This window comes from Hyla sarda, unplaced genomic scaffold (assembly GCF_029499605.1).
Source record: "Hyla sarda isolate aHylSar1 unplaced genomic scaffold, aHylSar1.hap1 scaffold_970, whole genome shotgun sequence".
Classification (NCBI taxonomy): domain Eukaryota; kingdom Metazoa; phylum Chordata; class Amphibia; order Anura; family Hylidae; genus Hyla; species Hyla sarda.
The window spans coordinates 29,687-45,454 of record NW_026611000.1 but is presented as its reverse complement, the minus strand read 5'-3'; the positions used below and the strand labels follow the sequence as shown (position 1 = coordinate 45,454).

Here is a 15,768-nt window from a genome sequence, read left to right as displayed (position 1 = left end):
TCCCACACATCCCCCTTCATCATCCCCTTGTCATCATCCCACACATCCCCCCTTCATCATCCCCTTGTCATCATCCCACACATCCCCTTATCCCACACATCCCCTTATCCCACACATCCCCCCTTCATCATCCCCTTGTCATCATCCCACACATCCCCTTATCATCCCACACATCCCCCCTTCATCATCCCCTTGTCATCATCCCACACATCCCCTTATCATCCCACACATCCCCCCTTCATCATCCCCTTGTAATCATCCCACACCCCCCCCCCCTTCATCATCCCCACCCCCCTTCATCATCCCCACACCCCCCCCCTTCATCATCCTCTTCTCATCATTCGCCCTCAGTGGTCTTCAACCTGCGGACCTCCGGAGGTTGCAAAACTACAACTCCCAGCAAGCCCGGGCAGCCATCGGCTGTCCGGGCTTGCTGGGAGTTGTAGTTTTGAAACCTCCGGAGGTCCGCAGGTTGAAGACCACTGCGGCCTTCAACATGCGGACCTCCAGAGGTTTCAAAACTACAACTCTTAGCAAGCCCGGGCAGCCATCGGCTGTCCGGGCTTGCTGGGAGTTGTAGTTTTGAAACCTCCGGAGGTCCGCAGGTTGAAGACCACTGCGGCCTTCAACATCATCCAGCCCCCTCTCACCCCCTTTAGTTCTGAGTACTCACCTCCGCTCGGCGCTGGTCCGGTCCTGCAGGGCTGTCCGGTAACGAGGTGGTCCGGTGAGGAGGTGGTCCGGGCTGCTATCTTCACCGGGGGCGCCTCTTCTCCGCGCTTCCGGCCCGGAATAGAGCCGTTGCCTTGACAACGACGCATCTGCGTCGTTGTCAAGGCAACGTGACTATTCTGAGGCCGGGCCCAAAGCGCTTAGAAGAGGCCTCCCCGGTGAAGATAGCAGCCCAGAACCACTATCCCACCGGACGACCTCCTCACCGGACAGCCCTGCAGGACCGGACCAGCGCCGAGCGGAGGTGAGTACTCAGAACTAAAGGGGGTGAGAGGGGGCTGGATGATGTTGAAGGCCGCAGTGGTCTTCAACCTGCGGACCTCCGAAGGTTTCAAAACTACAACTCCCAGCAAGCCCGGACAGCCGATGGCTGCCCGGGCTTGCTGGGAGATGTAGTTTTGAAACCTCTGGAAGTCCGCAGGTTAAAGACCACTGCGGGTGGGGGAGTTCACTCGAGTATAAGCCGAGGGGGGTGTTTTCAGCACGAAAAATCGTGCTGAAAAACTCGGCTTATACTCGAGTATATACGGTAATTAAAAATCGGCTGTCAACATAATGCTGACAGCGATTATACACTGCACTATAACACTATTGCAATGTATTACATGGGTGATCAAAAGATCACTGGGGGAAGGCCTCTCATCGTATTTGTTAAAAAAGACCAAAAAATAAAAAATAAAGAAAAAAAAGTTAAAAAAAATATTTAAACAGAACACCCTAAAAAAAAACATATTAAAAAAAGAAAAAAAAATTTAAAACCAAAAACCCGAAATAAAACCCCTGACAATACTGTAACCATACATTGTCTTTTAGAATAATGACAAGAGGCCTAAGACACTAGTGCAGTGTATTATTACATAGCTATCGAAAGATTGCTGCTCAAAGTTCCTTGATGGGAATAGTTAAAGGAAATTTGTCACCAGTGTCACCTGCCCTAACCTGTCGGTACCAACAGATAGTGCAGGTGACACTAATGACAACAGTCCTTGCCTTGTCCCGTTCCGTGGAGGGGATCTCCGGTAATCTTCTCTGTTAAGCTTCAGCTCTAGGCCCGGCTTGGGGCACGAGTGGAGCTTAGGAATGTCACTGCTGCTACGAGTCCAGCAGAGAGCAGCAGCGGCTAGGGGCATTGGCAGAGCTTAGTGACATCACCGCTGCTGCTCCCTGCTTGGTCCCGCTGCTAAAGAACAGCAGTGGTGATGTCCCTATGCTCCGCCCATGCACCAAGCTGGCCAGAGCTGAAGCTTAACAGAGAAGATCACCGGAGATTCCCGCCACTGAACGGGAAAAGGTAAGTACCGTTGTCACCAGTGTCACCTGCACTATCTCTCAGTACCGCCACTTTTGTGTAGGTGACACTGGTGACATATTTCCATTAAAAACAATAAAAGAAAAAGAAGGTTAATAAAATAATTAAAAAAGAAAAAAAACTTCTACAAAAATATCCCTAAAAAAACATATTTGGTATGAAATATAAAATTAAGAAAGTAGAAAAAATATATAAAAATTCCCCCAAAAACTATATAACCCCATACAAATCCCTCACAATGCCATAGCCATGCACTGCCTGTCAGAATAATGCTAAGAGGAATAATACACTGCACCACAATAGTAGTGCAGTGTTTTATAGAAATAATCAGATCTTTGGTGAAAGGTTGCCCTCTAATGGGAATATGGGTGAAAAAAACAACCCATAAAATAAAAGTGTAATAACATGATTTATTAACCCCCCCCTCCCTAACCAACAAAAAAAGAAAAAGAAAACAGTAGAAAGGCAGAAATGCTTTTGAAAAAAGAAATACACAATAATAATTTAAAAAAATGTTCTGCCCCCTCCCCCAAAGAAAACATATATTACCCTTAAAATGTATGAATAAATAAATGAAAATTAAGACATAACCCAAACATTACAAAAACAAACCCTCCAAAAACCTGTCAATAGTCTGCGTCAACATCATCCAGGGATGATGGGAGGAGTAGTACACTGCACTACTATAGAAATAAAAATCCCTATCATCTAAATCCCAATGTGTTCCATTTTTTTTTGTTCCTTTTTCTTATGCGGTTTCATAATCCCTGAGATAAGTAGTTCTGGCCCTAGAGTGTTATATATATTAGCGTCTGTAGCATGTATCAGGAACATGTTATCATACCTGTGTCTTTTTACAGGTGACTGATGTTCGGTGAGAAGGTGAAAGTGACCTATACCCCCGTCAACTGCAAGAAAGGAACCACAGGACAGGTAATTAATATTTATATTAATTACTGATAACAATCAGGCTAGATGTAATATCTAGACCTGCAGAGATGTCATAGTCTCCACCTTATACATGAACATATATGTGTTGTTAATAAGCATATCGTCTATGGACAGCTTCTTATATAACACAACCATGTCTCAGGTACAGAGAATAGGAACATTTATGATCCTTAATATCTGTTTTTTATTTGTAGGAACTCCTTTATCAATATTTAATAGAATAGACCCAACTTACCCCAAGGTTTACAAGTTTCCTTTGGACAAACTGACTGCAGATTTAGAACATAACTGTAATGTAAAGAAAAATCTATAATTTGTTATTGCTACAAATATATAATTATAAAAATAATGAGAATTAAAAAACTATATATTAAAAGACTATAGCCATAATAATACATAGCCTGTGTAAATAATCATGAAGCGCATAATACACTGCACTTTAATACTAGTGCAGTGTATTATATGAGCGATCTTAAGATCGCTGTTAAAAGTCCCCTTTGTAAAAAAAACGTAAAGGCTAGCTAGGAATTTTCATCCGGAATAACTATTGCCGGAGGTTCCAAGCGTACATTACCATCATCATAGATGGCAATGTATTCTGCCCGGATCCTATGTAAATGAAGTTAAAAATAAACAATTTATAAAATAATTCACCCCACCCAAACCCCTACAAAAAAATAAATGTTTATATAAAAAAGAATTAAAAAAAAATAACCCATTTCTCCCCTCACATAAGCTATAATTAAAAATCGGCTGTCAACATAATGCTGACAGCGATAATACACTGCACTATAACACTATTGCAATGTATTATATGGGTGATCACAAGATCACTGGGGAAAGGCCTCTCATCGAATTTGTTAAAAAAAAGACCAAAAAATAAAAAATAGAGAAAAAAAAGTAAAAAAAATATTCAAACAGAACACCCTAAAAAAAAACATATTAAAAAAAGAAAAAAAAATTTAAAACCAAAAACCCGAAATAAAACCCCTGACAATACTGTAACCATACATTGTCTTTTAGAATAATGACAAGAGGCGTAAGACACTAGTGCAGTGTATTATTACATAGCTATCGAAAGATTGCTGCTCAAAGTCCCTTGATGGGAATAGTTAAAGGAAATTTGTCACCAGTTTCACCTGCACTAACCTGTCGGTACCAACAGATAGTGCAGGTGACACTAATGACAAAGGTCCTTGCCTTGTCCCGTTCCGTGGAGGGGATCTCCGGTAATCTTCTCTGTTAAGCTTCAGCTCTAGGCCCGGCTTGGGGCACGAGTGGAGCTTAGGAATGTCACTGCTGCTACGAGTCCAGCAGAGAGCAGCAGCGGCTAGGGGCATTGGCAGAGCTTAGTGACATCACCGCTGCTGCTCCCTGCTTGGTCCCGCTGCTAAAGAACAGCAGTGGTGATGTCCCTATGCTCCGCCCATGCACCAAGCTGGCCAGAGCTGAAGCTTAACAGAGAAGATCACCGGAGATTCCCGCCACTGAACGGGAAAAGGTAAGTACCGTTGTCACCAGTGTCACCTGCACTATATGTCAGTACTGCCACTTTTGTGTAGGTGACACTGGTGACATATTTCCATTAAAAACAATAAAAGAAAAAGAAGGTTAATAAAATAATTAAAAAAGAAAAAAAACTTCTACAAAAATATCCCTAAAAAAACATATTTGGTATGAAATATAAAATTAAGAAAGTAGAAAAAATATATAAAAATTCCCCCAAAAACTATATAACCCCATACAAATCCCTCACAATGCCATAACCATGCACTGCCTGTCAGAATAATGCTAAGAGGAATAATACACTGCACCACAATAGTAGTGCAGTGTTTTATAGAAATAATCAGATCTTTGGTGAAAGGTTGCCCTCTAATGGGAATATGGGTGAAAAAAACAACCCATAAAATAAAAGTGTAATAACATGATTTATTAACCCCCCCCCTCCCCCACCAACAAAAAAAGAAAAAGAAAACAGTAGAAAGGCAGAAATGCTTTTGAAAAAAGAAATACACAATAATAATTTATAAAATGTTCTGCCCCCTCCCCCAAAGAAAACATATATTACCCTTAAAATGTATGAATAAATAAATGAAAATTAAGACATAACCCAAACATTACAAAAGCAAACCCTCCAAAAACCTGTCAATAGTCTGCGTCAACATCATCCTGGGATGATGGGAGGAGTAGTACACTGCACTACTATAGAAATAAAAATCCCTATCATCTAAATCCCAATGTGTTCCATTTTTTTTTGTTCCTTTTTCTTATGCGGTTTCATAATCCCTGAGATAAGTAGTTCTGGCCCTAGAGTGTTATATATATTAGCGTCTGTAGCATGTATCAGGAACATGTTATCATACCTGTGTCTTTTTACAGGTGACTGATGTTCGGTGAGAAGGTGAAAGTGACCTATACCCCCGTCAACTGCAAGAAAGGAACCACAGGACAGGTAATTAATATTTATATTAATTACTGATAACAATCAGGCTAGATGTAATATCTAGACCTGCAGAGATGTCATAGTCTCCACCTTATACATGAACATATATGTGTTGTTAATAAGCATATCGTCTATGGACAGCTTCTTATATAACACAACCATGTCTCAGGTACAGAGAATAGGAACATTTATGATCCTTAATATCTGTTTTTTATTTGTAGGAATTCCTTTATCAATATTTAATAGAATAGACCCAACTTACCCCAAGGTTTACAAGTTTCCTTTAGACAAACTGACTGCAGATTTAGAACATAACTGTAATGTAAAGAAAAATCTATAATTTGTTTTTGCTACAAATATATAATTATAAAAATAATGAGAATTAAAAAACTATGTATTAAAAGACTATAGCCATAATAATACATAGCCTGTGTAAATAATCATGAAGCGCATAATACCCTGCACTTTAATACTAGTGCAGTGTATTATATGAGCGATCTTAAGATCGCTGTTAAAAGTCCCCTTTGTAAAAAAAACGTAAAGGCTAGCTAGGAATTTTCATCCGGAATAACTATTGCCGGAGGTTCCAAGCGTACATTACCGTCATCATAGATGGCAATGTATTCTGCTCGGATCCTATGTAAATGAAGTTAAAAATAAACAATTTATAAAATAATTCACCCCACCCAAACCCCTACAAAAAAATAAATGTTTATATAAAAAATAATAAAAAAAAAATAACCCATTTCTCCCCTCACATAAGCTATAATTAAAAATCGGCTGTCAACATAATGCTGACAGCGATAATACACTGCACTATAACACTATTGCAATGTATTATATGGGTGATCACAAGATCACTGGGGAAAGGCCTCTCATCGAATTTGTTAAAAAAAGACCAAAAAATAAAAAATTAAGAAAAAAAAGTAAAAAAACAATATTCAAACAGAACACCCTAAAAAAAAACATATTAAAAAAAGAAAAAAAAATTTAAAACCAAAAACCCGAAATAAAACCCCTGACAATACTGTAACCATACATTGTCTTTTAGAATAATGACAAGAGGCGTAAGACACTAGTGCAGTGTATTATTACATAGCTATCGAAAGATTGCTGCTCAAAGTCCCTTGATGGGAATAGTTAAAGGAAATTTGTCACCAGTTTCACCTGCACTAACCTGTCGGTACCAACAGATAGTGCAGGTGACACTAATGACAAAGGTCCTTGCCTTGTCCCGTTCCGTGGAGGGGATCTCCGGTAATCTTCTCTGTTAAGCTTCAGCTCTAGGCTCGGCTTGGGGCACGAGTGGAGCTTAGGAATGTCACTGCTGCTACGAGTCCAGCAGAGAGCAGCAGCGGCTAGGGGCATTGGCAGAGCTTAGTGACATCACCGCTGCTGCTCCCTGCTTGGTCCCGCTGCTAAAGAACAGCAGTGGTGATGTCCCTATGCTCCGCCCATGCACCAAGCTGGCCAGAGCTGAAGCTTAACAGAGAAGATCACCGGAGATTCCCGCCACTGAACGGGAAAAGGTAAGTACCGTTGTCACCAGTGTCACCTGCACTATCTGTCAGTACCGCCACTTTTGTGTAGGTGACACTGGTGACATATTTCCATTAAAAACAATAAAAGAAAAAGAAGGTTAATAAAATAATTAAAAAAGAAAAAAACTTCTACAAAAATATCCCTAAAAAAACATATTTGGTATGAAATATAAAATTAAGAAAGTAGAAAAAATATATAAAAATTCCCCCAAAAACTATATAACCCCATACAAATCCCTCACAATGCCATAACCATGCACTGCCTGTCAGAATAATGCTAAGAGGAATAATACACTGCACCACAATAGTAGTGCAGTGTTTTATAGAAATAATCAGATCTTTGGTGAAAGGTTGCCCTCTAATGGGAATATGGGTGAAAAAAACAACCCATAAAATAAAAGTGTAATAACATGATTTATTAACCCCCCCCCCTCCCCCACCAACAAAAAAAGAAAAAGAAAACAGTAGAAAGGCAGAAATGCTTTTGAAAAAAGAAATACACAATAATAATTTATAAAATGTTCTGCCCCCTCCCCCAAAGAAAACATATATTACCCTTAAAATGTATGAATAAATAAATGAAAATTAAGACATAACCCAAACATTACAAAAGCAAACCCTCCAAAAACCTGTCAATAGTCTGCGTCAACATCATCCTGGGATGATGGGAGGAGTAGTACACTGCACTACTATAGAAATAAAAATCCCTATCATTTAAATCCCAATGTGTTTCATTTTTTTTTGTTCCTTTTTCTTATGCGGTTTCATAATCCCTGAGATAAGTAGTTCTGGCCCTAGAGTGTTATATATATTAGCGTCTGTAGCATGTATCAGGAACATGTTATCATACCTGTGTCTTTTTACAGGTGACTGATGTTCGGTGAGAAGGTGAAAGTGACCTATACCCCCGTCAACTGCAAGAAAGGAACCACAGGACAGGTAATTAATATTTATATTAATTACTGATAACAATCAGGCTAGATGTATTATCTAGACCTGCAGAGATGTCATAGTCTCCACCTTATACATGAACATATATGTGTTGTTAATAAGCATATCGTCTATGGACAGCTTCTTATATAACACAACCATGTCTCAGGTACAGAGAAAAGGAACATTTATGATCCTTAATATCTGTTTTTTATTTGTAGGAATTCCTTTATCAATATTTAATAGAATAGACCCGACTTACCCCAAGGTTTACAAGTTTCCTTTAGACAAACTGACTGCAGATTTAGAACATAACTGTAATGTAAAAAAAAATCAATAATTTGTTTTTGCTACAAATATATAATTATAAAAATAATGAGAATTAAAAAACTATATATTAAAAGACTAGAGCCATAATAATACATAGCCTGTTGAAATAATCATGAAGCGCATAATACACTGCACTTTAACCACTTATGGACATAGGGCGTATCCATACGCCCCCGTTTCCAAGTCCTTAAGGACCGAGGGCGTATGGATACGCCCTGAGCATTTCCGGCCCCCACCGCTAGTCGGAGGAGAGCCGGAGCCGGATGCCTGCTGAAATCGTTCAGCAGGCATCCCGGCATATCGCCTAGGGGGGTCATTATGTCCCCCCATGTCGGCGATTGCCGCAGATCGCTGGACAATTCAGTCCAGCAATCTGCGGCGGATTCCGGGTCAATCGGGTCTCCAGTGACCCGATGACCCGGAATTACTGGCTGATCGGAGCCGTCAGAGACGGCCCCGAACAGCCAGAGTCTGCAGGAGTGAGGTGGCACTGGTGCCACCTCACGATTGCCCTGATTCGTCAGCCGGATTACCGGCCGACCAATCAGGGCGCCTGCTGCGGGTGTCACTCCCGCAACCCGCTCCGCCCCTCTTCCGGAGGACGTGGGCGGGTGCGGGAAGACGACCCCCGGTGCTGGGGACCCCGATCCCCGGCGTCCCTGTTGGGATCGGGGCCCCAGGAGCGACGGCGGCGGCGAGGGACTGACCTGTGCGGCGGCATCGTGGAGCAGCAGTTGGAGGTGAGTGACAGCCTCCTGCTGTTGCTTAGCAACAGCTCCCAGCATGCAACAAGGGCATGCTGGGAACTGTAGTTATGCAACAGCAGGAGGCAGACCACCACAACTCCCAGCATGCCCTTATGGGCATGCTGGGACTTGTAGTTTTGCAACAGCAGGAGGCACATTCTTTCTATGGAAAAGTGTACCTTCAGCTGTTGTGTAACTACAACTCCCAGCTTGCACAATCAGCTAAAGTGCATGCTGGGAGTTGTAGTGGTGCATCTGGTGGTTGCATAACTACAACTCCCAGCATGCCCGTTGGCTGTCGGTGACTGCTGAGAGTTGTAGTTTTGCAACAGCTGAAGGCACACTGAGTTAAGTAGTAAACCAGTGTGTCTCCAGCTGTTGCATAACTACAATCCCCAGCATCCCCAGCCAATGTAGTATGCCTCCGGCTGTTGCATAACTACAAGACCCAGCATGCCCTTCCGCTGTCCGTACATGCTGGGGGTTGTAGCTTTTGCAACAGCTGAAGGCACACTGGTTGCAAAACACTGAGTTTGTTACCAAACTCGGTGTTTCACAACCTGTGTGTCTCCAGCTGTTGCAAAACTACAACTCCCAGCATACACTGATAGACCGTACATGCTGGGAGTTGTAGTTTTGCAACAGCTGGATGTTTCCCCCCCAATGTGAACGTACAAGGTACACTCACATGGGCGGAGGATTACAGTAAGTATCCGGCTGCAAGTTTGAGCTGCGGCAAATTTTCTGTCGCAGCTCAAACTGCCAGCGAGAAACTACTGTGAACCCCCCGCCCATGCGACTGTACCCTAAAAACACTACACTACACTAACACACAATAAAATAAAAAGTAAAAAAATACTACATATACACATACCCCTACACAGCCCCCCTCCCCAATAAAAATGAAAATGTCTGGTACGTCACTGTTTCCAAAACGGAGCCTCCAGCGGTTGCAAAACTACAACTCCCAGCATGCACTGATAGACCGTACATGCTGGGAGTTGTAGTTTTGCAACAGCTGGATGTTCCCTCCCCCCCCCCCAATGTGAACGTACAGGGTACACTCACATGGGCGGAGGATTACAGTAAGTATCCGGCTGCAAGTTTGAGGTGCGGCAAATTTTCTGCTGCAGCTCAAGCTGCCAGTGAGAAACTACTGTGAACCCCCGCCCGTGCGACTGTAACCTAAAAACACTACACTACCACAAAATAAAATAAAAAGTAAAAAACACTACATATACACATACCCCTACACAGCCCCCCTCCCCAATAAAAATGAAAAACGTCTGGTACGCCACTGTTTCCAGAACGGAGCCTCCAGCTGTTGCAAAACAACTACTCCCAGTATTGCCAGATAGCCACTGACTGTCCAGGCATGCTGGGAGTTTTACAACAGCTGGAGGCACCCTGTGGGAATCACTGGCGTAGAATACCCCTATGTCCACCCCTATGCAATCCCTAATTTAGGCCTCAAATGCGCATGGCGCTCTCACTTTGGAGCCCTGTCGTATTTCAAGGCAACAGTTTAGGGCCACATATGGGGTATCGCCGTACTCGGGAGAAATTGGGCTTCAAATTTTGTGGGGTATTTTCTGCTATTACCCTTTTTAAAAATGTAAAATTTTTGGGAAAACAAGCATTTTTTGTAAAAAAATTTTTTTTTTTTTTACATATACAAAAGTCATGAAACACCTGTGGGGTATAAAGGTTCACTTAACCCCTTGTTACGTTCCCCGAGGGGTCTAGTTTCCAAAATGGTATGCCATGTGGGTTTTTTTTTTTGCTGTCCTGGCACCATAGGGGCTTCCTAAATGCGGCATGCCCCCCAGAGCAAAATTTGCTTTCAAAAAGCCAAATGTGACTCCTTCTCTTCTGAGACCTGTAGTGCGCCAGCAGAGCACTTTTCACCCCCATATGGGGTGTTTTCTGAATCGGGAGAAATTGGGCTTCAAATTTTGGGGGGTATTTTCTGCTATTACCCTTTTTAAAAATGTAAAAATTTTGGGAAACCAAGCATATTAGGTAAAAAAAAATATTTTTTTTTACATATGCAAAAGTCGTGAAACACCTGTAGGGTATTAAGGTTCACATTACCCCTTGTTACGTTCCCCGAGGGGTCTAGTTTCCAAAATGGTATGCCATGTGTTTTTTTTTTGCTGTTCTGGCACCATAGGGGCTTCCTAAATGCGGCATGCCCCAGAGCAAAATTTGCTTTCAAAAAGCCAAATGTGACTCCTTCTCTTCTGAGACCTGTAGTGCGCCAGCAGAGCAATTTTCACCCCCATATGGGGTGTTTTCTGAACCGGGAGAAATAGGGTTTCAAATTTTGGGGGGTATTTTCTGCTATTACACTTTTTAAAAATGTAAAATTTTTGGGAAACCAAGCATTTTAGGTAAAAAAAAAATATTTTTTTTACATATGCAAAAGTCGTGAAACACCTGTGGGGTATTAAGGTTCACTTTACCCCTTGTTACGTTCCCTGAGGGGTCTAGTTTCCAAAATGGTATGCCATGTGTTTTTTTTGCAGTTCTGGCACCATAGGGGCTTCCTAAAGGTGACATGCCCCCCAAAAACCATTTGACGCTCCTTCCCTTCTGAGCCCTCTACTGGGCCCGCCGAACAATTAACATAGACATATGAGGTATGTGCTTACTCGAGAGAAATTGGGTTTCAAATACAAGTAAAAATTTTCTCCTTTTTACCCCTTGCAAAAATTCAAAAATTGGGTCTACAAGAACATGCGAGTGTAAAAAATGAAGATTTTGAATTTTCTCCTTCACTTTGCTGCTATTCCTGTAAAACACCTAAAGGGTTAATACACTTATTGAATGTCATTTTGAATACTTTGGCGGGTGTAGTTTTTATAATGGGGTAATTTGTAGGGTATTTCTAATATGAAGACCCTTCAAATCCACTTCAAACCTGAACTGGTCCATGAAAAATAGCGAGTTTGAAAATTTTGTGAAACATTTCAAAATTGCTGCTGAACTTTGAAGCCCTCTGGTGTCTTCCAAAAGTAAAAACTCATAAATTTTATGATGCAAACATAAAGTAGACATATTGTATATGTGAACCCCCCAAAAAAATATTTTGAATATCCATTTTCCTTACAAGCAGAGAGCTTCAAAGTTAGAAAAATGCAAAATTTTCATTTTTTTCATCAAATTTGGTGATTTTTCACCAAGAAAGGATGCAAGTTACCATAAAATTTTACCACTTAGTTATAGTAGAATATGTCACGAAAAAACAATCTCGGAATCAGAAAGATAACTAAAAGCATTCCAGAGTTATTAATGTTTAAAGTGACAGTGGTCAGAATTGCAAAAAACGCTCCGGTCCTTAAGGTGAAAAAGGGCTCGGTCCTTAAGGGGTTAATACTAGTGCAGTGTATTATATGAGCGATCTTAAGATCGCTGTTAAAAGTCCCCTTTGTAAAAACAACTTAAAGGCTAGCTAGGAATTTTCAGCCGGAATAATTATTGCCGGAGGTTCCAAGCGTACATTACCGTCATCATAGATGGCAATGTATTCTGCCCGGATCCTATGTAAATGAAGTTAAAAATAAACAATTTATAAAATAATTCACCCCACCCCTACAAAAAAATAAATGTTTATATAAAAAAAAGAAATAAATAAATAACCCATTTCTCCCCTCACATAAGCTATAATTAAAAATCGGCTGTCAACATTATGCTGACAGCGATAATACACTGCACTATAACACTATTGAAATGTATTATATGGGTGATCACAAGATCACTGGGGAAAGGCCTCTCATCGTATTTGTTAAAAAAGACCAAAAAATAAAAAATAAAGAAAAAAAAGTTAAAAAAAATATTTAAACAGAACACCCTAAAAAAAACATATTAAAAAAAGGAAAAAAATGTAAAAACCAAAAACCCGAAATAAAACCCCTGACAATACTGTAACCATACATTGTCTTTTAGAATAATGACAAGAGGCCTAAGACACTAGTGCAGTGTATTATTACATAGCTATCGAAAGATTGCTGCTCAAAGTCCCTTGATGGGAATAGTTAAAGGAAAAATGTCACCAGTGTCACCTGCCCTAACCTGTCGGTACCAACAGATAGTGCAGGTGACACTAATGACAAAGGTCCTTGCCTTGTCCCGTTCCGTGGAGGGGATCTCCGGTAATCTTCTCTGTTAAGCTTCAGCTCTAGGCCCGGCTTGGGGCACGAGTGGAGCTTAGGAATGTCACTGCTGCTACGTGTCCAGCAGATAGCAGCAGCGGCTAGGGGCATTGGCAGAGCTTAGTGACATCACCGCTGCTGCTCCCTGCTTGGTCCCGCTGCTAAAGAACAGCAGTGGTGATGTCCCTATGCTCCGCCCATGCACCAAGCTGGCCAGAGCTGAAGCTTAACAGAGAAGATCACCGGAGATTCCCACCACTGAACGGGAAAAGGTAAGTACCGTTGTCACCAGTGTCACCTGCACTATCTGTCAGTACCGCCACTTTTGTGTAGGTGACACTGGTGACATATTTCCATTCAAAACAATAAAAGAAAAAGAAGGTTAATAAAATAATTAAAAAAGAAAAAAAACTTCTACAAAAATATCCCTAAAAAAACATATTTGGTATGAAATATAAAATTAAGAAAATAGAAAAGAATATATAAAAATTCCCCTAAAAACTATATAACCCCATACAAATCCCTCACAATGCCATAACCATGCACTGCCTGTCAGAATAATGCTGAGAGGAATAATACACTGCACCACAATAGTAGTGCAGTGTTTTATAGAAATAATCAGATCTTTGGTGGAAGGTTGCCCTCTAATGGGAATATGGGTGAAAAAAACAACCCATAAAATAAAAGTGTAATAACATGATTAATTGACCAACAAAATAAGAAAAAGAAAACAGTAGAAAGGCAGAAATGCTTTTGAAAAAAGAAATACACAATAATAATTTATAAAATTTTCTGCCCCCTTCCCCAAAGAAAACATATATTACCCTTAAAATGTATGAATAAATAAATGAAAATTAAGACATAACCCAAACATAACAAAAACAAACCCTCCAAAAACCTGTCAATAGTCTGCGTCAACATCATCCTGGGATGATGGGAGGAGTAGTACACTGCACTACTATAGAAATAAAAATCCCTATCATCTAAATCCCAATGTGTTCCATTTTTTTTTGTTCCTTTTTCTTATGCAGTTTCATAATCCCTGAGATAAGTAGTTCTGGCCCTAGAGTGTTATATATATTAGCATCTGTAGCATGTATCAGGAACATGTTATCATACCTGTGTCTTTTTACAGGTGACTGATGTCCGGTGAGAAGGTGAAAGTGACCTATACCCCCGTCAACTGCAAGAAAGGAATCACAGGACAGGTAATTAATATTTATATTAATTACTGATAGCAATCAGGCTAGATGTAATATCTAGACCTGCAGAGATGTCATAGTCTCCACCTTATACATGAACATATATGTGTTGTTAATAAGCATATCGTCTATGGACAGCTTCTTATATAACACAACCATGTCTCAGGTACAGAGAATAGGAACATTTATGATCCTTAATATCTGTTTTTTATTTGTAGGAATTCCTTTATCAATATTTAATAGAATAGACCCGACTTACCCCTAGGTTTACAAGTTTCCTTTAGACAAACTGACTGCAGATTTAGAACATAACTGTAATGTAAAGAAAAATCTATAATTAGTTTTTGCTAGAAATATATAATTATAAAAATAATGAGAATTAAAAAACTATATATTAAAAGACTAGAGCCATAATAATACATAGCCTGTTGAAATAATCATGAAGCGCATAATACACTGCACTTTAATACTAGTGCAATGTATTATATGAGCGATCTTAAGATCGCTGTTAAAAGTCCCCTTTGTAAACAAAACGTAAAGGCTAGCTAGGAATTTTCATCCGGAATAACTATTGCCGGAGGTTCCAAGCGTACATTACCGTCATCATAGATGGCAATGTATTCTGCCCGAATCCTATGTAAATGAAGTTAAAAATAAACAATTTATAAAATAATTCACCCCACCCCAACCCCTACAAAAAAATAAATGTTTATATAAAAAAGAATAAAAAAAAATAACCCATTTCTCACCTCACATAAGCTATAATTAAAAATCGGCTGTCAACATAATGCTGACAGTGATAATACACTGCACTATAACACTATTGCAATGTATTATATGGGTGATCATAAGATCACTGGGGAAAGGCCTCTCATCGAATTTGTTAAAAAAAAGACCAAAAAATAAAAAATAAAGAAAAAAAAGTTAAAAAAAATATTTAAACAGAACACCCTAAAAAAAAAATATTAAAAAAAGAAAAAAAACTTTAAAAACCAAAAACCCAAAATAAAACCCATGACAATACTGTAACCATACATTGTCTTTTAGAATAATGACAAGAGGCGTAAGACACTAGTGCAGTGTATTATTACATAGCTATCGAAAGATTGCTGCTCAAAGTCCCTTGATGGGAATAGTTAAAGGAAATTTGTCACCAGTGTCACCTGCACTAACCTGTCGGTACCAACAGATAGTGCAGGTGACACTAATGACAACGGTCCTTGCATTGTCCCGTTCCGTGTAGGGGATCTCCGGTAATAATCTCTGTTAAGCTTCAGCTCTAGGCCCGGCTTGGGGCACGAGTGGAGCTTAGGAATGTCACTGCTGCTACGAGTCCAGCAGAGAGCAGCAACGGCTAGGGGCATTGGCAGAGCTTAGTGACATCACCGCTGCTGCTCCCTGCTTGGTCCCGCTGCTAAAGAACAACAGTG

At 40.3% G+C, this 15,768-nt stretch overlaps 1 long non-coding RNA gene across 1 annotated transcript; it reads left to right on the top strand.

The window, feature by feature from the left end:
• Positions 1-4,528: 4,528 nt before the first annotated feature.
• LOC130351371 (uncharacterized) lies at positions 4,529-15,546 on the top strand. The gene is made up of 4 exons (XR_008888093.1): positions 4,529-5,444; positions 7,843-7,915; positions 11,511-11,624; positions 14,272-15,546. It is a non-coding gene; the product is annotated as an uncharacterized LOC130351371 (long non-coding RNA).
• The last annotated feature ends 222 nt before the right edge of the window (positions 15,547-15,768 follow it).